Source organism: Alligator mississippiensis, chromosome 3, assembly GCF_030867095.1.
Source record: "Alligator mississippiensis isolate rAllMis1 chromosome 3, rAllMis1, whole genome shotgun sequence".
Taxonomy (NCBI): Eukaryota; Metazoa; Chordata; order Crocodylia; family Alligatoridae; genus Alligator; species Alligator mississippiensis.
Window position 1 is genome coordinate 121713836 of NC_081826.1, and position 24914 is coordinate 121738749.

Here is a 24914-nt window from a genome sequence, read left to right on the forward strand (position 1 = left end):
CACCAGTGTTTTACATGGAGCTCATAATCTCAGTGTAACCCAGAATTTTGAACTGAAGACAAAATCTGTCTGCATCTGTCTCACCCCCCACTCTTGTCCTAAGAATTGTTCTTCTGGCCTCTTTCCACAGGCTACATTCAGAGCACTTGGAAGATCCTGTGTACCCTAAGCCAAAGGCTCCCTACCCTCACATCACAGCCCTTTCTTTGAACTCTCTAAGCTTACAAAATAATGATCATTTCATATGCACACAGCAGCCACCCCAGACTTATTATAAAAAGACTGTTATGGAGCAGCTTTTTATTTCAGCTCCACTCTGCAACAGTTTCTTCCTATAAATATCACAGCTATACTAGCTAGCCCCACTCTACAATATAGCAGTTTGCATCTGGGAATGACCCAGAAGACAGTGCTGCCAGCAAACATGCTAGACATTACAGAATAGGTCCTCTGGGAGTCCTAAAAATAGACTTTATGAGATTTTGCAGAATAAATTGTCCTACTTTAAGTACCTGTGAAGTATATGAGATTACACCTTTCCTGAGGACAATCAGGACTAATTTAAGGTAATTGCCATTCAAACTACATGTGTAAATTATTGTCCCTTATCTGTTTCATGGAGTCAAAGCCCAGGACAATCAAACCCTAGATAAGACCAAAGTTAATATTAACCGGAACATCTGCTTTTACCCCTAGAATTCACAGGGGCAGTAACAGGTCAGAATTCCTAGATGCATCAATGCATGGAATTTTACAGTTTATCTATCTCCCTCTGTAGTCAGGTTTGTAAGGGTATCTTATACTTTTTTCATATTGAACCAGCAGTGGTTAAATACCCCCTCCACACCCCACAAAACACTCCTCAGACCACTGTGCCAAAAGCATCTGGGAATTCTGTTTGGCTTCACTTATGTCTGTATGAATGTTGTATATACTGTATTTTCCTGCATTAAAAAGGTTTCTATAGAATTTATCATTAGCTGTAATGGTTTCCAGACCAATTGCTGGCTCAGCTTTAGTAGTATATAGCTCCATCCTCAAGTTAGCATTTCTACCCGGCTAGGATCCAATCCAGATCCCCTTCCAATTTTTCTTGTACTGTATCATCTACTCTTAATGTTGGGCTATGACAAGCTAGATTAAGAGAAGGAACTATTTCTGTTCTAAGCCCCAAACCCATATATAAACACTGTAATTTACTATATGATGGTAACTCTTTGAAGGCGAAAGGGTAAGTAGTAATAACAACAATTGCTCTGCTTCTGAAGAGTTCTTGTTTCCCCAAGGCAAAAACCACACAAATGAGGCATTTTGGATGACCTTCACAATATACTGGAAATACTGCTGAACAGAAAAAACTAACATAATCCTCCCACCCCTCCCCACCCAACACAGCACACACTTTTTAACAAGGTGAATGAGGTTACTTAGAATGGCAACAGTTTCTCACCTGATCCACTCCACAAATGAAGTTAGAATGTGGGTCTGTTTCTCTGAAATACTAGACAGACTCCTCAACTAACTTAACTCTGATATAAGTCCATGGAAATTTGCCCTCAGTACAGCTAAACTGACACCCAAAACTACTAATTGGGATTACAGTGTATGCAGAGTTTAAGTATAGAAATCATATTGTGGGGGAAGATTTAATTCAAAGATTTCTTTCATAGGAATACAACAGCATACCTAGAAGTCTATTACTTGAACTGGTCAAAACACATTTGTGCACTTTTTCTTATGTATATACATGTGTGTGTGTGTGTGTGTGTGTGTGTAAAAGTAATGAATAAGTACTTTTCAGTCAAACTGAAAAACATTTGTTTGGTCATTGAAAAACAAAAAACATTTTATTAAGGGGGGGACTGGAAGTGATCAGAGATTTATATAACTCTGTTATTGCTCCACAGTTTATTGCTGTCAGGCACACGTTCAAACAGCATGCCTACAGAGCTTATTGCTCCCAGTTTATTTATACACATTAACTACATCCCCTGACGACCTGCTCCTGCTTGAGTGCCTCAAAGCAGGACACACTGAAGGCAACCCCGTTGCTCTTGTGCATATTATACAATGAGGTTTCAGGAGAAGTCATGAGGGGACAGCCCCAAAGCAGATTGATGTTATGTTTCCAGGTTCAACCTGTAGAACCAGAAGCAGATGCACAGGGCACACTCAGGAGTGTCCCTCCGCAAGAGCACTGCACACAGAGCAGAGATACTGGTTGCCTTCACCCAACAAATTCCTGTGCAGAGTTCTGCTCAAAGCTTGTTTGAACTCTTTGCTGGGAGGGTGAATTTCACCTGGGATTGAAGAAAAAAAAAGAGTGAGGGAAGCCATATTCCACTGTTTAAAAGATTTATGAAAAAAAAAAAAAAAAAACAAACTTAGAAAGTTAGAAAGGCAGCAACTGTTATAATCATTCTTTTGGTCTATGAGGTTGCAACCTAGGAACATTTAAATAAAGATGTTTTATGCAATGCTAATAAACCCCAGAATCAGGAGGAAACTGAGTTAAACACATGCTTAGGAATAGACTTTCTTTCTTGAAGTAAATGGTATGAAGAAGTCAATCCCTTTAAGTATCACTTGATATCCCACCCACAGCTATGTTTTGCTTTTATGTACTTGAGTACAAGGGCCTTATTCTGCACCCTTGCAGAGAGGTGGAAGTACGTAGCATTTCCCCAAGGGCTCACCTCACCCTCACAACAAGTTGAGATGCATCTCTAAAGTAGATACATATAGATTTCAGTAGCAGTATTCCAGATTTGCCAGGATATTCCTGAGAGAACTTGGTCCTCATGCTCTACTATACTTAAAAACCCATAGTTCAGAGTTTATAAAGGGGAAGCTGGTGATATCTGGAAATTGATAGGTTGAATTAACCTGCAAAGATGGGTGTAAGACCCTTTTTACTGCAACATAAAACTGTGATAATGAATCCAGTTAACAACAGGCTCAGGTAAACTCCTATCCAAAGGAAATATACTGCTGCTGAAAGAACAGAACAGATTTCTCTGATGCAGCCAAGGCTTATTCAACACATCATCATTGCTTGGTTGTTAATTAAACATTGTTTCACATTAAAAAAAAAAAAAAAAAGGCCTCAAATAGAGTAGTAAAAAGGAAGAGGTTTCAATATTTGCACAGAATTAAGTCAACAGTGGTAAGTGTCAGCAATTCTGTTCCCTGAATAATACCCAAAACAAATAAAACAGCATTCAAACACACAAGTCCTAACAGTTTATTTTTTTCAAGGCAGATAGAGTAACTATTTTTAAACACTTCTTCCTTCACTGATTTTTGTATTTGTGTTTTGGAGCGCGCACACAAGGATTTGGTTGATAATGAGATGTAGGTGCTTCCACTTTTAGGTTGTCAGTTCAATTCTAACCCAGACTGATGACTGACTGTTATTGTTGGCCTGTTTATACACAGCTGAAATTAAGAGTTTGTATTACATCTGATAGAGAAAGCCAAGATTCATCAGGCCTGGGAAAAAAAAAAAAAAAAAAAAAAAAAAAAAAAGAACTATGTTCTTCCCTCCAGAAATACTGCCTTTAGAAGACAGCAGATCCAGATTGGGGTAGGTTGAATAACTCTTTCCTGGAAGTAGAGAGAACTCCAAGTTCTACTACCTTTATTTTGAAACCAGTCATTAGAAAAAAGTAATATACCAAGTGGTAATAGGGTAGGGGAACTAAAAAAAAAAAAAAAGTTTCCAAGCAGGTAATGTTTTTGCAATAGGGATAGCTATATACTACAACTTAGCCCCATGAATGAAGACAAGATCTATCAACAGGCAAGGTTCTTTGGAGTAGCTGTGATATCTTATTAGACCAACTGAATAGTTGGAAAAGTTCTTAGCAAGCTTTTGGGTGCAGTCACCCTTCTTCAGGAATAGGGAGTGTCTTGCTGTTCTGTCACAGTATGTACAAAAGCAATGGGGTTGCCCCCAGTATCAGAACAGCAGAGACTCTCCATGCCTGAAGAAGGGTGACTGCACCCAAAAACTTGCTAAGAACTCCCCCCCCCCCTCCAATTACTCAGTTGGTCTAATAAGACATATCATCACATCTACTCAAAGAACCTTGCCTGCCTATGTCCTTAGACCAACACAGCTACAACCAGAAACCCAGCCAGATGTATAGAAAGTACTTAGAAATTGTCAAGAGAAGTTAACCCCCTTAAAGGAAATGCTGCAACTCAGTAGGATTATTAACGTACTGGCATGAAAGAATGTAAGCAGTTCACTTACCCTGCTGCCTTAATAGTTATATCAACTTTGTTTCAGTTTCTCATACCATTTTATACTTCACCAGCACCATTTTAAATTCACAACCAAATCAAATTTTTCTGTCCTTTCTAGACAACAAAAAGAAGTATGATTTAACTCTGGCTTCTCCATAGAGCTCCCTCCTGAACTTCTTAACCCTCTTTGTGGCTCCAGCCTCCTTAGATGGTCACCATTTCCAGCTGGTCCCCAGCCTCCAAGCCAGGCAGGTTATTACCTGCTGCCCACCTGCAGCTGGGTTCTGCTTCTGCAGTTCCAAAGACCCAGGACCAGAACAGAAGGACAGTGCATTTTAATCAATGGCTGAGGTTTCCCTTTTTGCAGAAATCTGTAAAGCACTTATTCAGTATCACTTCCTCCATCATATATTTGCTCCACTATGCCTTTCAAATTACTGTTCAGGCTGTGAATAGGTGTACAAAGCTGTGTGGCTTTTGCTTGGAGATTCAGTTGCAATGAGTTCTGAATTTCTCTCAATTCCTTGTTAATAGATGCTTTATAAAAATCTGTACTAAGAACACTGAGAGCCTGAGCTCATTGGCAGGATCCCATTATGCATTTTGGTGCCATCTTTAGTTACAGGATGGTATACTATTTATTCCAAAGGACCCCTGGCTCATTTGTTGGCAAAGACCTGGCACAGTCACCACATGTGAGAGCCCTTTAACTGATTCTGGAGCTACTAACAGACCTATAGCAGGGGAGGAGCTCCAGATTGTTTAAATAGGCTGTTGTAACATAAGAAAGTAGGGAGCTACATTTATATTTTAAAGTAAGCAGCAGACACTTGTTATTAATATCTGTGAAAGCTGTGAACACTATAAGGAAGGATCATAAGTAGTGATTGATATAGCCAAGCCTACAGAACGTTACTTTGCTATAATAAATTACTTTTGTTAGAATGCTGAGATAAGGCAGTTTTGTTCTTATAATTTATCAGATCATAAGCTAAAGTACAAGAGTGAATGAACTAGTATAAATGAAAAGAAAATGGAAATAAGGAAGTCTCCCTTTTGGTCCTTTATGCTTTCTCAAGGATATTAATTTTAACTAATTGACATGTTTCTGGTCCACAAGCGATCTGATTTAACCCAGTTTTGAAAGTTTCAGTGAAACAAAGACATTTAAATAATATTCTAATAAATGATCCCTGATTTGTTTTAAGAATATGTTTACCAGCCATCTATAAATAGTAAGTGTAGGCTGGGGGGAAATTTGGGGACTTCTATGTGATACCTGCTGGATTGTTTGCCTGAGGGACTGTTTGGAGGATCTCCTGCTGTGGAAAGCATAAGCCTGGCCAGCTTCGCTTTGTGGCAGTCAAAACCCATCCCATAAAATTATGATTTTCCTCAGCTATTAATCTTATTTTGTCAATTAATCAATACATTTCTCACACTGGTTGGAACGACCTGTCTATCTGAATTTTTTCACCCATCTACCCCTATTAAGAACTGGTTAACAATTCAGCGTACAGGATAGATGGTGGTCTGTAAGAAAGGCAGCCTAATACACTACATCAGTAATGCTCAGTCAGGGTGCTACAGGACCCTGGAGTGCCTTGAAATCCTTTCAAGAGTGTCCTGGGGTGTTATATAATGTTAGCATCCTTACTTGTTCAAACATGATTGGTAAGATAAAACCAAAGGGCACATCCACATGAGCACACATGTGCCTCTTGCAGTGTCTCAAACCCCTATGAGATGCTGCAAGCGGCACATGCGGGAACACAGAAATGTTCCCCAAGCTGCAAATTTGTAGCGCAGGGGCAAAATTAGGCCCCTGGATATCCAGGGGTCAAAAAAGTGCCGCAAAACAGCGGGGCAAGGCACAGTCCTAGACCATGCCCTGAGGCAACTGGATGCTGCGGTCCTCCACAGAGATGCTCTGGTAACCAGCTAGGTGGGGACCATAGGGGGGGATCATAGGGGACCCCCACCTGGCCCCAGCCTCCCCATCGCTGCTCCACCCACCCCAGCATCCTGGTGCTCAAAAACAAAACAAAAACCCCCCTGCACTCAGCAGCTGTAGCCAGTCCCTGCTTGCTCCCCCAGAACCCCTATCATTTCCCTGCCCAGTCCCAGCCCCAGATCGCTGCCCTACCCCAGTGTTGCCCCCCTCATCAGCTGCTGTCGGGGCTGCTGGGGCCTTGTGGCACAGCCCCCCTGCGTGGCATGTGTGCAGCCTGGCTCAGTAGGCTGCTGCAGGCTGTGGCACAGCTCGGGGCCCTGGAGCCGAGTGGTGTCAGCTCCGGGTGACAGCCAGAGCTGCCCTGAGCTGCCAGATAGTGTGCAGCACCCTGCCAAGCCCAGCTGCACTCGTGCAATGCAGCAGCAGCAGCAGCAGTGCAGTGCCAGATGGCCAGGGCTGATCCCTGCTGGCACCCACTGCTCTGCACCACCCAGGGGGCCTGTGCCACAAGGCTCCGAGTGACCCAATCCCTACTGCCATTGCTGGTAAGCTCGGGCTGGGTAGGGAAGCGATCGAGGACCAGGGGAAACAAGGGGAGAGCTGGGGACATGATCGGGGAGTTGAGGAAATGAGGGGGGAGCTGGAAAAATGAGTGGGTGGCTAGGGCTGGGAGGGGGCCCCCACATGATCCCTTCCTCCAGCCCCCACCAACCCCCTACTTACCTGGCACAAAGCTCGGTCCAGGTCCCTTCAGCCTGCAATGTTACTTGCCCCGCACGGGCAGGCAGTGTGCTTCAGCTCTGGGGCAAGGGCCAGAGATGCTCTGGCTGGCAACCAAGGCATCTCTGTGGAGGACCGAGTCTCTGGTTGCCTCAGGTTGCCCTGTCTTGCTTTTTCACCCAGGGTTTGTTTGTTTTTTTTATTCCTGGGTATCCAGGTATTTAATTTTGCCCCCACACTGCAAATTTGCAGTGTGGGGAATGCTTTTTTGTTCCTGCACATGCCTCTTGCAGCATCTCAAAGGGGTTTGAGGTGCTGCAAGAGGCATGTAAGCACTCATCTGGATGCTCCCCATGGTATTAAATACATCTGAGCCTGAAGTGGTCTTTCTAAGTTCTGCACTTATTTTTTTCATATTCAAAAATAGAGTGAAAACTAACACCTGACTTTTTCTGAGGTGTCTCAACTCTAAAAAGGTTGAAAACCACTGTACCACACCCTTAGAAACATCTGTCTCATATACTGCACAGCCCCGCTTCATTCTGTTCAAGCTGCACAATGAATGAGGCACCAATCTACAGAAAGAATTAAATACATGGTGACATCATTAAAGATGGAATGATAAAGTATCCACACAAGCAGAACAGAGGTAAGTTTGTGCAGGTAACAACTTTTGGTGTTTCCAGCCTTTTGATAACTTTGCAATGCTAAAGTTCTTTCAATATAATATTTTGCACAGAATTTCCACAGTTTGGCAGGGAGTTATATTTATGTATTTATTTTTAAGCAAAGGAATTTTATCATCATGTGAAATGCGTGCATTACTGTTTCCTAGGCAGAACTCTCTTCTGTACAGCTTGCAGGCACCATGAGGCAAGGTTTCCTGTAGGATGGGCCAGGACTCTTGGAAGCCTTGTGTCAGTTATATATTAAAGAGCCATTATATATTAAAACTCAATATGCTTCTGCATGCATGTGCAAAAACAATGGAACAGTGAAATTTTCTATTCAGCGGAAATTGCTGCTCCATTTATATGCATGCATGAGTAGTGCTAATGAAACAGAGAGAGAACTGTATTTTACTGTATAACAAAACAGAGTATACAGATCTGAATTACATTTTTTAAACCCTTTTAATTCAGCCAAACTAGAACTCATTTTCACCCCAACACCAAAAGGTTGGATATATAAAGACTACGATGCTGCTTCAGGAAAGTATTCAAACATGTGCTTAAGTCCCATTAAAGTCAAATGTCTCAAGTTCAGGCTGTGCTAGAGTATCTTACTGAGTAAAGATGTTTTCTTGAATCAGGGCCTTTGTCCCTGTTAAATATCCCATTCTCATCATCTGCTACTGTGATGCATTAGCTGCAAGTCTTTTTTTTTTTTTTTTCCTGGTACAAAATAAAGATAAACCAGTTTCATTCTGCTTGAAAATGCTGAACTGTTTCTTTCAAAATAATAATCTTTCAGGGGAAGTAGAAAAAATTCTAAGAAACCAGCATAGACTATACGGAGATCATGAAACACTGCTCAGCAACCATCTCGAGACTTGTACCATCACAGCTGCCAAAACAAACTAGCATGGAAAAGAACAGCCATTTTTCCCCTCACGTTTTCTTTCAAATGCCACATTGGCCCTTTTGCCTCTTTGCACAATAGCAGCAGCATAGATTTCAGTGAAACATAATGAAAGAAAGTCTGCTTTTAAAAAAAAAGGAGGGAAATTATTTTAACATATACCTTCTCCTATGAAATACTGATGTGAAATATTAGGATGCCTCCTACCGGAGGCACAGCAATGGTCTCAGGCTAGATCCGGACATTCAAAAAGCCTGCGGTGGAATCAATCTAAGTTATGTGGTTTTCTGTAAGTGACGTAATTTAGATCAGTAGTGAACAGAACACGCATTTGCCCTTTGGTGGGGGTGCAAATCTTATGTCCTGGTTTAAAATGGCAGAACCCAATGTGTCTACATGTGACATTATGTTGCTGTAGCAATGTTCTGTGGTGACATAGCATCTGTGGGCAAGAACTGTGATGCTGTAGCTACACTGCCAAAGCAACATGCTAGTGTGTTATAGCACATTACTGCAGTGACGTAATGCCTAAAAATAATCATGCATGGTGCAGTACATGCTGTTATTTCACTGCCTTTTAATACTTCCAAACAGAAATACTAAGTGATGTTGCAGTAACAACACCGCCATAGTGACACATGTAGATGTGCCCAATGTGTACTAAACTTCTGTTCTGTTACCAGTATAGACCAGTTTTGTGCACCAAACTTCTGTGCTGTTATGGGTATGGATCCACAGGTATCCAATCACTTATACTGGTAAAAGTGTAATGTCTGTACCTGGCCAAAGAGTGTGGATTCAGGTAATGGGTTCATTTCTTAGTTCTGCCACTAACCTCAGGCAGCCTTAGACTTAGAGTATAGACAAATGAACTACAACATTAGCCCTCAGTAAAACAGACCAAGCTACTCTGGTTTAACATTCATTTGCCACAGGTAAGTGTTGGTACATGGATAGTTACAGCACAGCAGTTCATGGGTGGGAAGTCCCTGCTCCCCTCTTAAGTCACTTGTGTGTTTGTCCATGCCTAACTCTGCTATGCAATTAAAAATTGTGCAGGACACTCCTTTTCCTTCCAACATGCTCACCACTTCCAAAAAATGAAGCTTTTGCTTTTCATGCCTCAGTTTCCCCTGACATAATGAAAATAAATATTCCTACAAGCCAGCACATTTACTGGAATATTCAGAGAACAAACAAGGACATAAAACACATTCCTCTTGGCTGTGTTCAAGAGGCTGACCAAAACATTCATAGAAAATATTTTGCTCCTGTGGCTCAACATTTGGTAGGAGCTAGTTGTTCGTTTTGGAACTGCTGTTCTTCCAGGCATGCTGGTAAAAGTTTAGGGAAAATTGCCTAGAAGCACTGAGCAGGACTTGAGCTGTGACAGTTAGGTTGTTCTTGCTGCATTCAAGGTATTATTGCATGCATGCCTAGGGTACCATTAGCCTAGAAAAGTGGTTCTCTACCTCTTGGCTCCTCAGGCCAGATTGGTGGCATGGCTAGATCTGGTGTACAGGGTCCAGCTAGCACACAGCTGGATCCAGTCCACATGGTAGCCCAACTCTGTATTCAGGCCTGACCCCGCACATCAGATCCAGCCGCAGACTGGTGACCTAGAGTACAGACCTATGTCATCCTTGCCATGGGTCCAGAAAATTAGTGGCAGGGGAGCAGCAATTAATGCTGCTGCTGCCGCCAAGTTTCCAGAGCTGTTCCATGGGCCAGATGACATGGCTCTGCAGGCCTGAGATTGAGCACCACTGATCTAGCCATATCAGGAAAACCAGAGCAGTAAAACCCCAGGAGCATAGGTTTCAGCACAGTCTAGCAGTCTCAGTAAGTATTCAGGATCTTGGGTAGGCTTGTACAACCCACAATAATCTTTCATTATCAGTTTCATTAGCTCTGACATGCCTGTCTGTGCTGCAGTCATATTCTTAGTAGCAGCATAGACTGTGCTAGCAATCAAAGCACAAACTCTTCCAATCTCCTGTATATGTGCTGTGGTTCCTAATATCTGTGACACCTCATCATCTGTGACACCTTATTATACCATAATGCTGGAGTTCTGTCCTTCCCCCAGCAGCAGAGGTGGAGCGCACAGGCAAAAATAAACACAACTGAAGTAGAAGCAGAAAGTATTTGGATTATATTTTTTGGCCTACAGAGAAAAGCAATCAATCAGAGCAGCTGCAAGCACCAAAAAATAAAAAAAAAAAAGAAAAAAAGAAGTGGCTTTACCTCACCCCACATCCCTGACCTAAAGCTGGCTGGGAGCTGGATCTGCTGTAACTGTTGTCCAAGGGCTCCCTGATAGTGCCCTCTTACCCCAGGATAAGGGAGTAGGTTGAGGTAAGGAGAGGGGAAGCTAGTCTAGAGACAGTGCAGATATCCTCTTGAAATGGGAAAATCCCTGCATAGTCATTAAAGCTGGCTAGAAAGCTACTTTGCACAACAGGAGCAGGATAAATCTATTTTAACCAGGCTAAGCATCTCTCCTTATGGCTAGAAACTAAAGTTGGCCTTTTTAATTACTAATCTGCAAAAAGCCATGAAGGAACAAGAAATTGCTTTGGAGTGAGGAAGATAGGTATTTTGAAGGATAATACTGTTAAGCTTCCCAGGGACCTGAGAAGTGCAGGTTGTTTATGCAGGCTTTGAATCAGCAGAATTGTCAAATTGAACAGGCCCCAACCCCCACCTGCTCTCTCAGCCATGTCAATGGCTGCCCCGCCTGGCCCAGCTCCTAAAAAAAAAAAAAAAAGCCCTGCATTCACCAGCTGCTGCCAGGTGGGGTGAAGGGTGATCCCTGCTGCTCCCCACTGCATGGGGGGGCTCTGCCACAAGCCCCCAGAAGCCCCAAGACTGCTGCAGCAGACATTGAGTGTGGGGCTTTTTATTTATTTATTTTTTTTAAAAAGCACCAGGACACTGGGACCAGGTGGAGCAGCCATGGTGGGGCTGGGAGAGCAGTCAAGGGATGGGGCCTGGATCCCCAGTCTGGATCCACATGGTAGCCCAACTCTGTATTCAGGCCTGACCCCACACATCAGATCTAGCCGCAGACTGGTGACCTAGAGTACAGACCTATGTCATCCTTGCCATGGGTCCAGAAAGTTAGCAGCAGGGGAACAGCAATTAATGTTGCTGCTGCCAAATTTCCAGAGTCGATCGTGTCCCCCCTGCCCCCCCCCCCCCTTACTGGCACAGAGCCTGGGTCCAGCTCCCTGTGGTGGTGAGCAGGGACTGCCCAAATCACCGAACCTCCAAATCTTTTCTGAATCAATTCAGACCTTTTTATTGCTCTCCTGATTCGGCCACCGAATCAGGCTGACTCTCCTCTGAATCGAATCAGCACCTGAAGCTTTGCACGGCCTTACTGCTTGGGACCCCCCATGCTCCCCACACCCCCCCCCCAGAAGTTGGGGCTGGAAGTTGGGCACTGACAGGGCCCCGGGACCATTTTCTACTAAAACTATTTACTGGGTCGGGACTGGCCATCAATGTTTACAAATGGGTCCTGGTGCAAAAAGGTTGAGAACCAGAGGTGTAGTCCTTCTCTGCATCAGTGCAAAGCTACCATTTGGCTATGGTACAATTTTATATCCATTTTCCCCTTGGATGAGTGACTACACAGGGTGCAGGGTAGTGTCAGGGCATATCTATACTGTAACCACTTATCTTGCTGCACCAATATGTCTGTACCAGTGCAAATGCAGATATGGTACAATGAGGCTTGCTCTGGTTTCTTCTGTAGATAGAAACCCCACTGTGGTCAACACATGGATCTTTAGTAGCTTTGGGGATAATGATTTAAAGTACTTCTCCTCTTTGCAAACCTGGGTGAATTTAAGCCAAATGTTAATCCAGGACTCTGGTTTTCAACCTTTCTAAACTCACAGTACCTCCTCAATAGACTCTAGGCCCCCTCGGTAATGCCAGTTAGTAACTTGCATTCATTTCTTAACTATGGAAAAATAACACAATTCTTCTGGTGCAAGGAACTCAGAAACATCACAATAGGTCACAATGTTTTTGACACTATGAATTCCTATTTGAAATCTCTGGGTTTATTTTATGAATTGTGTGCAGATGTTCACATATTAACAGGGATAATCTTGTTCTGTACCCTTAAAAGAATCCCAAAGAACCCTGTTGGAGAGTCAGTGATCTAGAGTGAAACTCCAGTGGCAAAACTCCCATTGACTCCAATCAACCATATTTCTTTGATAATCTCCACCAGATGTTAGCTGCAGTGGATACACGCAAACCACAACACAGTTTGACACAATGATACAAATGGCATGTCTGTCTGCCATGGAGAAACCCAGGAGAGGACTTATAACAAGGAACCTGCATGGCAGCCATTCCTGATACCTCAGTGCACCCTGCTAGCCCCTGACATACGATGTTCATCCCCCAAAATGAAATTTTTAAAGGACCATAGGGTGACTGAAATAAAATACATACTTCCATATGCTGCAGAACTGATTTAAATCCAGACCTCTTCCCTGCACTTTACAAGCCCTCAGAAATTAAAAAAAAAAAAGGTTTCTGCCTTGTCACAGACCAGGGAGGGCATGTGGCTTTCTTTCTTTCCTCTCTAGGAATCTTTATGGCAGCTTTCAAATTCTAATTGTGTGGGTTAGGTTACCTTTGACTGTAATTATTTAAGGAAAAAAAATTCTTAGTCTGGCACAGCTATTTTTTTTTTTTTAAACTTTTTTTTTTTTTACACACCAGAATTGTACCTTTATCCTTTCCTTGACCCAATAAAACATTTCTCCCTTTATTAATCACCTCACCCCTCATTTTGTGCCAGTTAGATCACTTCTGTCTTTCACTGAATTTTCTAGGAGTGAACACATTTGTAAACTCTGTTATAAACAATGGGAGGAAGGAGAAGGAGAGGAGAAGACCCTTCCAAGCAAGCTGTTTTCTAGACTGGGATGTCAAAAAATTCTATATTAAAATCAAGAGATTCTAATTGAAATACTGTGCAAGTCCCAGAAAACTCCTATGGTGACAGCACTCTCTAAACATCACTCCAGTTCTTTTCCCCACTAGGATGAAACAATGTTTCCATTGATTTGAATAAGAACAAAACTGAGCTCTGAACATTTAGACAATTTGAGCTGTGTATGGATCTCTTTCACTGGGAGCACATTGGGAAGTATAGTGTTGTATGATTAGGGTTCTTCTTGAGACTGAAAGTACAACACCACATCACACCACACTGCATCTGCTGATAATTTCCTTCAAGTACTGTATAATACTTAGCTGAAAGTGTGGGGACTCTGGATAATAAACTCCTTCTCAGAAAGACAGTGCAGTTGGGAAACATTCCACTGATGCAGTCACACACTTGTAGACATCTGTAATATAAAAAACCATAAGGGCCTTCCTCATCAGCCAGAAGTTTGCATGCTTGTTTCATATGTCAAGACTGCAAACAGTTGTCAGCAGTGTTCATTTAATCAGTTCCACACAGGAAACTGAACTGTATCTGATAGCCTGGACTAGGCTCATTTGAAAGCCTGTATTGGAGTACTATGGAATAATATACTATTTCAGTCAACATGGAGGTTGTGCCAGCAATCTGGCAGAGATAAGGAAAAAATTCAATTTAACTCTTATAAAGCCAGCTCTTTAAGAGGCACATAAGAGGAAGAGGGAAACTTTGGATAAGGCGAGTAAGAGAGTGCTGCTTAATAATCTTAAACTATATCTGGGTGATCATCTAATCCAGTGAGAGAAGTGGGGCACTAGAGTTCCCCATTCAGTTGTACCTGGTAATCAAGTATGATCTGTGAGTGTCCTTCCAAAAGCAGGTCTGATTTTCTTCTTTCTGTGGCTTCCATGGGATGTAAAAGCATTTAGCACCTTGAAGCCCAGGCTCTAGGATAAGTACTAAAGTAAATAATAAGCCCAATTCTTCATTGTTCTTCAACTTTTGGAGCCATCTTCACCAGAATTAAGTGAATGTATTGGATCTATATGGGCAATGAAAAACACAAACCCCCTCCCCCCAAAAAATCATACCTACTGCATTCATTTAGCAGTGCAAAAGGCCTTCTCCCATGCAGCTCTTTCCTACCAACTATAAGCAGCAGTTCTTCTACTACTCAGTTTCGGTTCATGAAAACATTTTTCTAATTATGCTTTGGAGCTCTGAATTTCTCTCTCCTTTTGCTGGTGTTTTTATCTGCAAACATTAGTTCATCCAGTATTATGTTTGAGGAATGACTTAGTATCAGAGGTATTACAAGTCCCGTTGGACACTTGAATAAGGGTTTTTAAAAATTCACGTAACTCTGTTTAATGTATGTTTCAGTAGAGGTCTCAGTGTCAAACCTCAAGAGTGAAGAATTGATACAGTCATCAATAAATGCCCATGTAGAATACTAATTATGTAGCATCTAATAAGGATTTATAGTGCTCTGAATGGAATGCAACACAACACATCTCAGAGACAAGCAAATGAGGTTGTGGGGAGGTAGGGAAGGTATATGAATCTCAGTGGATTTTTTTTTTTTTTTTTAAAAACCACACATGAGCTTTACTGCACATTAGAGATTAATGTGAAGTAATGTGTCACCCTCTACACATGTGTTGTAATTAGGGCGCAGTAGATTAAATTCACTCTGGCGTAGGGTAGTCCTGCGAGACAGGTATACACCACAGTACTTAAACACACAGTGACATCGGGATTAGCTTACTCCGACTCAGATTGAACCAGAGTATATTAAATTGCATTAATTGCACATGTAGATGCACCTGGTGTGTATGCAGTGGAGATTAATGTAAAGGCTAATCCCATTTTACCATTCTGCCTTTGGTATCTGCACTGATACCCAAAATGACATGATCTTTCAGGGTGGAATATTTATAGATACTCTATAAGCATCTTTTATAATGGAGTCTGCCAAAGGCATTAGCTGCTAAATATTTTGCTTAAATCATGTAAGGTTTCATGGGCTCTCTCTCAAGCTGTATTATTATTATTATTACTACTACTACTACTTTCTTAAAATTGAAAGCAGAAATACATACTGCAAATTTTACTAGGAGAGCTGAGAAATAAGCAAGGGTTTCTGGAATTCTGACATTTATTTCCAATTAAACAATAAACATCACAAAAAATTCTCCCCCCCCAAGGAAAGTGATCCAAAAATAAAATGGAAAAACAAGAACAATGGGAAATGCCGAGCACCTGTCACTTCCACTGAGATAACGGGTCTGGGATCAGGGCTATTGAGTGACTTGGAAGATATGAGGAATTAGACTACAGGATATGACAGTTCAGCCGTACTCTGGCACAATACAGAATTTCTTTCCTTTCCGTTTTAAGACATGGCTCAAACAATTATCAAACCCAAACACCACATGATGTGTCCTTTTAAATTCCTGCTACAAAACATTTCCACTTACCCTGTTATTATATGGCATGTATTTTGGTAACTACTGACAACTTGGATGTGAATTTCCAAATAGAACTATTGGCTTATGAACAAGAAAAAAAACAAACAAACAAACAAAAAACCAAACCTGTTTGTCTTCCATGCTGAGCTTGCCAGAAGGGATTGTATTGCTGCTTCACAAATGCCACGCAGCACAGACAGCAGCATTTTTTGGCAGCCTTGACCCATCTTCTACTATTTACTGAGAGATTCAGAGCCTTTCTTTGCTGGAAGCTAGGTAATTATTAACTGCTGGGATAGAGTAGGCATCTCTTAAGTACACAGACCAAATTTATATTAGTTCTTTGTGTAAGTGCAGACTTTGGATGACTGACAAAATGGGTGTTTGAAAATCATGACATCTGATCCAAAAACCAAGCTCATGGTTTAATCAAGCAGTTGTGATCCCCACCTTGCTGTATGGAGCTGAGACATGGACAACTTACAGGAGACATCTGAAGTTGTTGGAGAAGGACCATCCATGCTGCCTGTAGCTGATCATCCAAATCCAGTGGGAGGCAGATGCACTAATATTATCATCCTCCTTCAAGCAAACACCATGAGTATTGAGGTAATGATCATCCAACATCAGCTTTGTTGGGCTGGCCCTGTCATCTGGATGTCCAACTCCAGAAGCAAATTTTATCCTACCAGCTCAGCCAAGGCGTATGCTCAAGAGGAAGGAAGAGAAAATGCTTAAGGGATGTCTTTAAGGCCAACCTTTAAAAAAAAAAAAAAAAAAAGCGCGCAACATCCATGTCAACTCATGGGAGACTATTGCTTAGCACCACCCCAAAAGGAGGAAGAGTCTGCTGCAGGGATCTCAGTACTTTGAAACCTCATGACAACAATAGGAGATGGAAAAAAAACGGGAGTGGCAGAAAAAGCGTGTTGTGGCCAAAACTGGGAATCCAGTGCCACCCACCCCACATGTAAATACATGCCCAAGTGGCAGTAGAGTCTGTCAGTCCTAGATAGTCCTCATCACCCATCTTCAGATGCACATAAAAGACAATCATCCTCAACTGCAAGGGATTGCTGAACAAGTGTGATATACCATACCAACAAAGTACTTTGAGTGGGGTTCCATCTTACACCAAGAAGACTGTACAGTCAGTAGTATAGTTTATTCCTCTGCAGGGGGGGGGGGGGAATCCGTTACAGGCGTCTGATGGCACAGCTAAGAAGTCAGGGATCACACCTCTTCACACACCTGATTTTTGCACTGTAGATAAAACTCACTTCAGACTCTCCTGCTGCATACCACAAGTTTTCCAATGTTGTTCATGTCAGGCAGAACAGCTTCCAATATGATGTGAAAGAATTTTAAACCATCATGGACACACAGTGCCTTCCATTATCAGAAAAGGAACATGGGATTCAAGAACAAAAGACCAAGCATCCCAGCATCATTTGAATCAAATTGTAGTTTTCAACATTTTTAGATTCAAGGCATTCTTTCATAACGTGTATGAATTGACCAGCACTCTATTAAATGTGTTATTAAGTATTCAAAATATTATTTGAATACTTGAATATAAATTTAGAAAGATTCAAATGTTTATAATAAATTATTTTGTATCTATTACAGTGCTTACCTCCTTGCACAGGTGCTGAACAGTGGGTGAAGTAGTAGTCAGGGACAAACCTGTTTTTAATTTACCACACCTTGAAGCACCCTTCATAGGATCTTATGGCACCAGAGAGTGTTGCTGGACCTCAGGCAAGAATCACTGGTCTAGGGCAGGGTTGTCCAACTGGTGGCCCATGCAATATAGCATGGTGTTGGGGGGGGGGGGGGGGGGTGAGTGGTTACACTGGAGTGACACTGGCTTGTACCATCTGAGAAACTGGCCTCCAGGCCAGTGTTGATTATGATGTGTGGTGCTCACCCTGTGAAGGTCCCTGTGGGATTGAATATTGGGGATTTTAATGGTCAATGTTCTGTTACTGTGATTTTTAAGGAGGCAAGGAGGCCTGATTCTACCCTCATTTTGACCACTAAACCACTTCCATGTACAGTCAGAGTGCTTGATTTGATTTACGGGCTGAAGGCTGATTTTTCTGTCAGTTATACTGGAGAATTGGGACTGGGACTGATGGGAGGTGGAGGTCTCAGAGGTGCCCGAGGAGCACATGAAGACTACAAGCCCTGCCATGGCTGGATTCAAAACCTCAGTCAAAAAACACAGCTGAGGAAGGTTGCAGCCTAAGGATGAGGGCACAGCCAGATGCCCTGAGGGGTGCAGCTGAGGCCCTACAGGGGCATTATCAGGGCCCTAAGGGTCAGACTAGGGGAGAAGATGGAGCCCAGGAAGGACGAGACAAGAGCCTTGAAAGGCAAGAATTGTGCCCTTAAGAGGGGAAACTGCACCAGGAGGGGGCAGACCCAAACCCTAGGAGGTGAGACCAAAAGCTAGATGAGATACTGACCTGGGGTTGAGGGATCCTTCATATGGTGAACTGTTAACACCTGCAAGGCATGGGCATGGCTAGAGGGTAGCCATAAGGTACCAAGTTACCAGAGCCACTATGAGGATAAGAAGGCCAGACCAGTGATCCCCTGGTATATGGGGCAGCCTTCCAACTCTTTTTTTCCTTGAAGTAACATAGAAGATATGGCAGGTGAAGAAAAAGGAGAGACTCCAGACTTGGCAAAGCTGAGCCTGAGAGGCCACCAGGTCAAGATCCAGTCAGCCCTTGACTCAAGTCTCACTACATCCCCCCCTCCCCCCAATTTCAGTTAAATGAATCTTGATTTACATCTGTGCAAGTGAAAAGGCAAAACCAGGCCCATACATTGTGTTAAGCTTTTCTGTATGTGAAAGGCTTAATAATCTTCTATCACCACAATTTTTTTCTTGGTTTTACTTGGCCTTCATTTCTAGACTGCTCTCCAACTTTGTCCTGATAAGGTCTTTCTTAACTTTGTCCTTAATCCTTTCCTCAGACCCCACCTTCCTCCCTTGCTGCCCAGAACCTCCCTGGTACCTTAATGAGAAGGCTTAGACAATCTAGCACAAGGTACCAGCTTTTCTGTTCATCTCCTACATTTGTGCTTCCTTCTCACCAGCTGACAATTCAGAAATGCCCCTCTACTCTTCAGCCACAGAGAACTCAGCCTACTCTCAATTTTCTGACTTTGTTCTCCATGCACCACTTCCTGCATCCCTTTTTCTCTGTGTGTAGTTTCCTCAGTCTCCCAAACTTATTTTCCCTGCCTCTTCCTCTGGCTATCTCACTTTATTCCTTCTCCTTGCTTCTACCCTTCTTTGACCCCACTGCCTATTCTCATTTCCTTAACTTCATTAAGTCCCCTTTATTCTGCTACAATGTGGTTTTTGTTTGTTCTGCTGCTGAAATGATCTTTACCAAGTGTGCCAAAGCACTATTTCAAATAAAACTATTAGTTCACTTCCATTTTTTCCGCTTGACATATGCACTATAATTGATAATCCCTTTGTTCTGAGATTTTCTTTTATATGCTTTGGTGGCCCTCCTACACTGTTTGGGTTAATATCAGAGGCATTACAAATCCAATTGGTCTTCAGTTGTGACTGTCATGGCTGCCTCTTGGTGACAGTGGATGCATCTACACGTGCAATTAGTGTGAAACTGTAGAGTTTATTGCTGTTTGCACATACACCTGGGAACACAGCACACTGAGCTGGGTTGGAGAAGCCCCAGCTGGCAGGGGTCCCTGGAGGCCTGCCTGCCAGCCTGGGGCTGCTCCCCCTGGCTCAATATGCTGCAGAGGGGCTGGCTGGGGCATGAGAGTGCTTCAGCATGGGGCTGCCTGCTGGCTAGCTCCTGCACTGAACCATCCTCATGCCCCTGTCACAGCTTCTACATGCTGCAGAGTAAGTTAGTTTATCCAACCTAGTAGGGGCACATGTGTAGATGCCAAGATGTTTACTGCACATTTAATTAATCTACTATGCAGTAAACATCTCATGCAGACATGCTGACTGAGTCCTCACTCAAAACCTGCTCTGAAAACACCTAGATCCTTGGACCTTCAGTGCAGCCACACGAGCAAAAAGTTTCTTCAATTAACTGGTAGCAGAGGTAGGATTTTGTTTTCTTTGTGCACTTGCCACCAGTTGACTGTCAAGTCCTGAATGAACAGGCTGAACTTTTCATGAAAAGTTTTAGAGGAATTATGAAAAACAAAGTAGTGTTTAAAAACTGTTGTCCCTGGTGACCCAGGCATTTAGCTAAAGTTTGCTCTCCTGCAGTTGTTTCCATTAGGAGGAAACAATGATAGCATGTTGGATATTTGACATAATCTTGTTCATGTTCATGGTGTATACCAAATCCCACTTCCATTAATATGCAAGATTAAAATAGTGCAAGGCAGTTCCTTTGCTCACGATCCAAGCCTCTTTGTGGACAGCACTTTACCCCAAAAAAGTCTGATAGTACATGTGCCCTGAAAAAGGGAGTCCTGTGTAAGGATATGAGGTAGCTCTCCACCAGCTACTTTGGGTACTGGAGACAATACAGCCATGCTGGTGCAGCTCTCAGGCAAAGTTAGCTCAGCTGAAAAGCATGCTAGCTCAAATGAATTGATACGCTAATGCAGCTATACTGCTTCTGGTACCAGAGTCACCTCTGGTATGTCTTCATGTCTCTGCTTTGTGCCAAATAGATATAACTTTAGACTTAAGGTCACACTATACTGGCTGTTTCTAGTTGTTGTCCTGTTCTTTAACTTTCTCAAGCTACCTCCTCCACCACTGGGGACCATTGTACAGGTTTGCATGCATCCATTTTCTCTCTCTCAGCATCATGACCCCCTTCCCCAGGCTTGGTTGGCTAACATTATATTTTCTATAACCTAATTGGGTTCCCCTCCTCACCCCCATACCTCTTATAGAGAGCCCAAGTGAGGGACTCCCATATTTCCCTTACGGCTTTATTGCTTTTTTGGACCATGATTCTTAACATTTACTAGTAACATTCAATCCGTTATCTTGCCTCCCCTCCCACATACATACCATATCCACCAAATAAATCTCTTGTACCAAGTGTTTCTCAAGGAACTGATTTTAAAATAGAGGGACATGTGACTGAGCTGCTCCCTCCACCTAAATACAATCTAATCAAGGCACTGGCTGCCACAGAAGGGAAGGGTCTTTATTTCTTGTCTGAATAGAAGGAAGTACTCACACACAAGAGTTCCAGTGGGGCAATAGGATTTCCTGATCCCCAATGTAACAACGCAAAAAAGCTTTTAAATTTACCAAAAAAACAAAACAACCCCCCCCCCCACAACAGACTACACAAAGTGACTTGACTATAGCTGTACCTGTTCTGCTTCATGATACATAGCAACATAACCCAATCTAGCCAAGCCAAAATAATTGGCGAGATAAATAGCCGATTTGAAGTGTACATACACTTAATTCGCAGTTTGGTCATTCCATTTTTGTAATTCATGTAGTTCAGCACCACTGTTAATTACTCTGGGTCCTGAGAAAAGCAGAAAGATTCTGGATGGGTAGGAAGGTTTGAAATTGCACACACAAAAAAAAAACAAAAAAAAAAAAACACAAACACAACACAGAGTACACTACTTCAGTTGTGGTTGTCATGGCCACCTCACCAGCATCCAGAGTGATTTCAGAGATTGCTTTTTTTTTTTAATTTTTTTTTGGGGGGAGAAAGAGAGATCTACAACTCTGCCTGTCTTGGCCCTTTGTAAGTCTTATTAATTTCTATCATTCTTCATACTTAATTTGATGAAGCCTACATCATAGAGCTTATGAACAAGTGTGTAATGAAATCTGCAATCATAGAAAGTGGTATGCCCATTTGCGAGTGTACAGGTTCATTCATTAATGGCACAGAAGCTGTAGAAGAGAAGGTGCTTGAGGACAACTTGGCCTTGAGACTTAAAAAAGCAAGCCAAGAAAACAAAACCATCTACCTCAGCAGGGTCTCGCTCTGTATCATGAAACAACAGCAGACAGCCTTAAACTGCCAACATTGCAGCTCCCAAGTTACTTAAAATACTAGTTGAGAGTCTTCTGGAGTCATATTAAAAATAAAATATTTCCCTTCTCACTCACATTCCTCCTACAATTCTGAATTCCTCCCATAATCACAGAATATTTTGGAATTTCTGTAAGTCTCAACTTTATTAGCCTTATCTCAAAATGAGCTGCACAATAATTCAGCCCTGGTTTTAGGTTCCTAAAAGTCCTATCTGCAAGTGACCTAGACTTTGTTTAGATTAGAAAGAGATGTTTAAGTAACTTTAGGTAGTAGGCTGAAAGTCTTTATTAAATTAGATACGGGTTAATATATTTTACTATGAGTAGATGGCCATGGTCATGGTCAAGCTCTGTGGGGTCTGTGAGCCTGAGATCAGGGACTCAGTGAGGAATTTATATTGTATGCAACCTAAATTCCACCAACAGAAATAAACGTAGTTTTGAGAATGCACTACAATGCAGGCCTTATACTCTCTTCATCACTTTAAAGATGACAGGGGCCAGTTCCTACATTTTACAAGTTACAGATAACTCCCAACTGATAGGTTATGAGCTATCAGTCTGCAGGCACAGTGAAACAGTGTTGCAGTTGCAAACCAAAATTAAACACTTGAGGTGGAAGACTTTTTTTTTTTAAATTTATATGGAATCTAACCAACATTTAACTCTATAGTTATAGAAATACTGCTAACAGTGCGTCTTAATCCAATCACCACAAACATTCCAATGAAGAGAAGTGACATATGTCCTGGCCAATCTTGAATTCCGTATACAAACCAAACTCCTAGGTTAGGGACAGAAATTACACAAACTGCTATACGTGATCAGAAACTGGTTCAAATTTGTAACACAAACAGAAGTTCAGTGCACAAACTGCTTTCAAAATGGCCAAAATAGGTTTAAGATAAGCCTGGATAGATGTAGTATCAAACTCAACTGACCTAGGTTAAAACAGTTTATTGAACTTCTGTCCCAGATCCCCTCCAGATGCAAGTTAACTCACAGTCCCTCAGCATCCCAGGATGCTTTGCACCTCCCCTGCAAACTCCACTCCCCCTCACAGGGTGGGTGGGCTAGCCTTGGCCCAAACTATCTGCTTAGCCAAGCAGGGATCTGCTCTAGCACTCCTGGCCTGGGCCACCGCAGGCACGTGGCTGCATTTCAGGAACCAAAAGTAAATGTCTGTTCACTTGCTTATTGGTTCAATCTATGCAGTTTAGACTAACCCACGTGTCATGGTGGGGTCCTGCCGGAGGGCCATGATCTCCTCCAGGCCCCCTTCCCGTGCCAAGTTGGCCCAAGGGCACCCTCAGTTTCTCGCCCACCATGTCTTTAATGTTCAAATGTTAGAGAGGCTGCCTTTTTATGCCCTCTTGGTCACTTCTCATTGGATCTTATGACCCCGTGGTTTCCCAGACCCCTCGGGGGTCCCATTCTGTAAATGGTGCTATAAGGGGCACCCTAGCCTTAGGGGCTATGCATGGCTCCTACCACCCCAATACCATGCCCCAAGCCTCACAGATGTAATGGACATTATTCTGTCCCTCTCTCTGGTGTTCACACTTTCTCTGGTGCTCAGGCTCACCACAATGCTGCCCCCCTTCTCCGGGGCTCACCACACCCACACTGGGGTGTCACAGCAACACCCCCCCCTCTGGGGCTGGGGTCTGTCCACCCCAAATGCTGCACCCTCACTAGCAGTGGAGTCCCCTATGAGGCCTCCTCCACCCCCCAATAGCCTCACCCAAACCACCAGTGAAAAATAGCAACACAAAACACAAGCCCATTGGCTATAACTTAAACAGAAGCCACCCAGCCATAATAACACTCAAGCCTACCAGGAAATACTCTATCCCTTCCATGAGAGCACTCCTTCCTCCATGGTTGCTGGCAAAGAACTGCCTCTGGTTTCAGCTCCTAGAGTTTATAAGGGCCAGGCCCTGCCCCTTACAGTCAGCTGACCGCTGGCAGGTGTGGGTCGCTTGCTGATTCCAGTTGTCCTAGCAACCAACAGCTGGGCTCCTTATTCACTGCTAGGGCTTTTTCTCTAACAGTTTCTCCTTTTTAGGAGCAGGGCACCTAAGTGCTCTGCGACACCATGAATACTGAATTGATTCAGCTTGGGGCTTTTTGACTGTCTATACTTAGCTCTAATGAAATCAAGAGGATTCTGGCAGAGTAAGTACTTCAGCACTGAGCCTGTTCTGGTTTTTCTTTCAGTATCACTGTGCAAATCAGAAAAATGGAAATGTGACATAGCTCATTTTCTCCAGCACCAGTTATGGTTAATAAGGGAAAAAAAAAGTGAGAAGAGGAAGGATAGTCTTGTGGTTAAGATATGTGTGGATACCAGGAACTTGAATTTTATTCCTAGTTCACCTCTGCCATGAGTTTATCTGACCTTGGTCGAGTTTCTTAAGGCCAGATCCTACTCCACTGATTAGGTACCTAAGTGGATGCGGACATCTAAGTGTGATCCTACTCCAACCTGCTCAAGTCCCTGAATAAGAGTTAATCCATCCTTCCATGAATGGATCTTCCTCTTGCTTGCTGCTTTTTTGTGATTAGTCTTTAAGGTAAGGTGATGGCATGTTACAAAAATAGGCCTATTGACACATTTTAGGGACTTGAGCAGGATGGAATAGGATCACATCCAAGTTCACTTATGCACCTAATGGGTAGAATATGATATGACGCTGAACCTAATTTTCAAAGGGGAAGTTGCGAAGAACTGTGCACTGTTGCAAGTCTGATTTCTCCATATGACCAAAAATAAAACTGAAGTATCTGCATGTACAATAGCTGATGAGAAAACAATGAAGTGTCTGTCTGCAAATGTCTATTTTTATATACAGCTGATGTAATTACATGTATATTATGCATTTGGCCACAGCAGGGTTTGAATTACACTTTGACTCTGGGGGGGGGGGGGGGGGGGGGGGG

General features: G+C 42.7%; 1 long non-coding RNA gene across 1 annotated transcript; it reads right to left on the minus strand.

The window, feature by feature from the left end:
- Positions 1–1451: 1451 nt before the first annotated feature.
- On the minus strand, positions 1452–23862 carry LOC109283844 (uncharacterized). The gene is made up of 3 exons (XR_002091112.2): positions 23810–23862; positions 21375–21447; positions 1452–2300 (listed from the first exon to the last, which is right to left on the minus strand). It is a non-coding gene; the product is annotated as an uncharacterized LOC109283844 (long non-coding RNA).
- Between the last annotated feature and the right edge of the window lie 1052 nt (positions 23863–24914).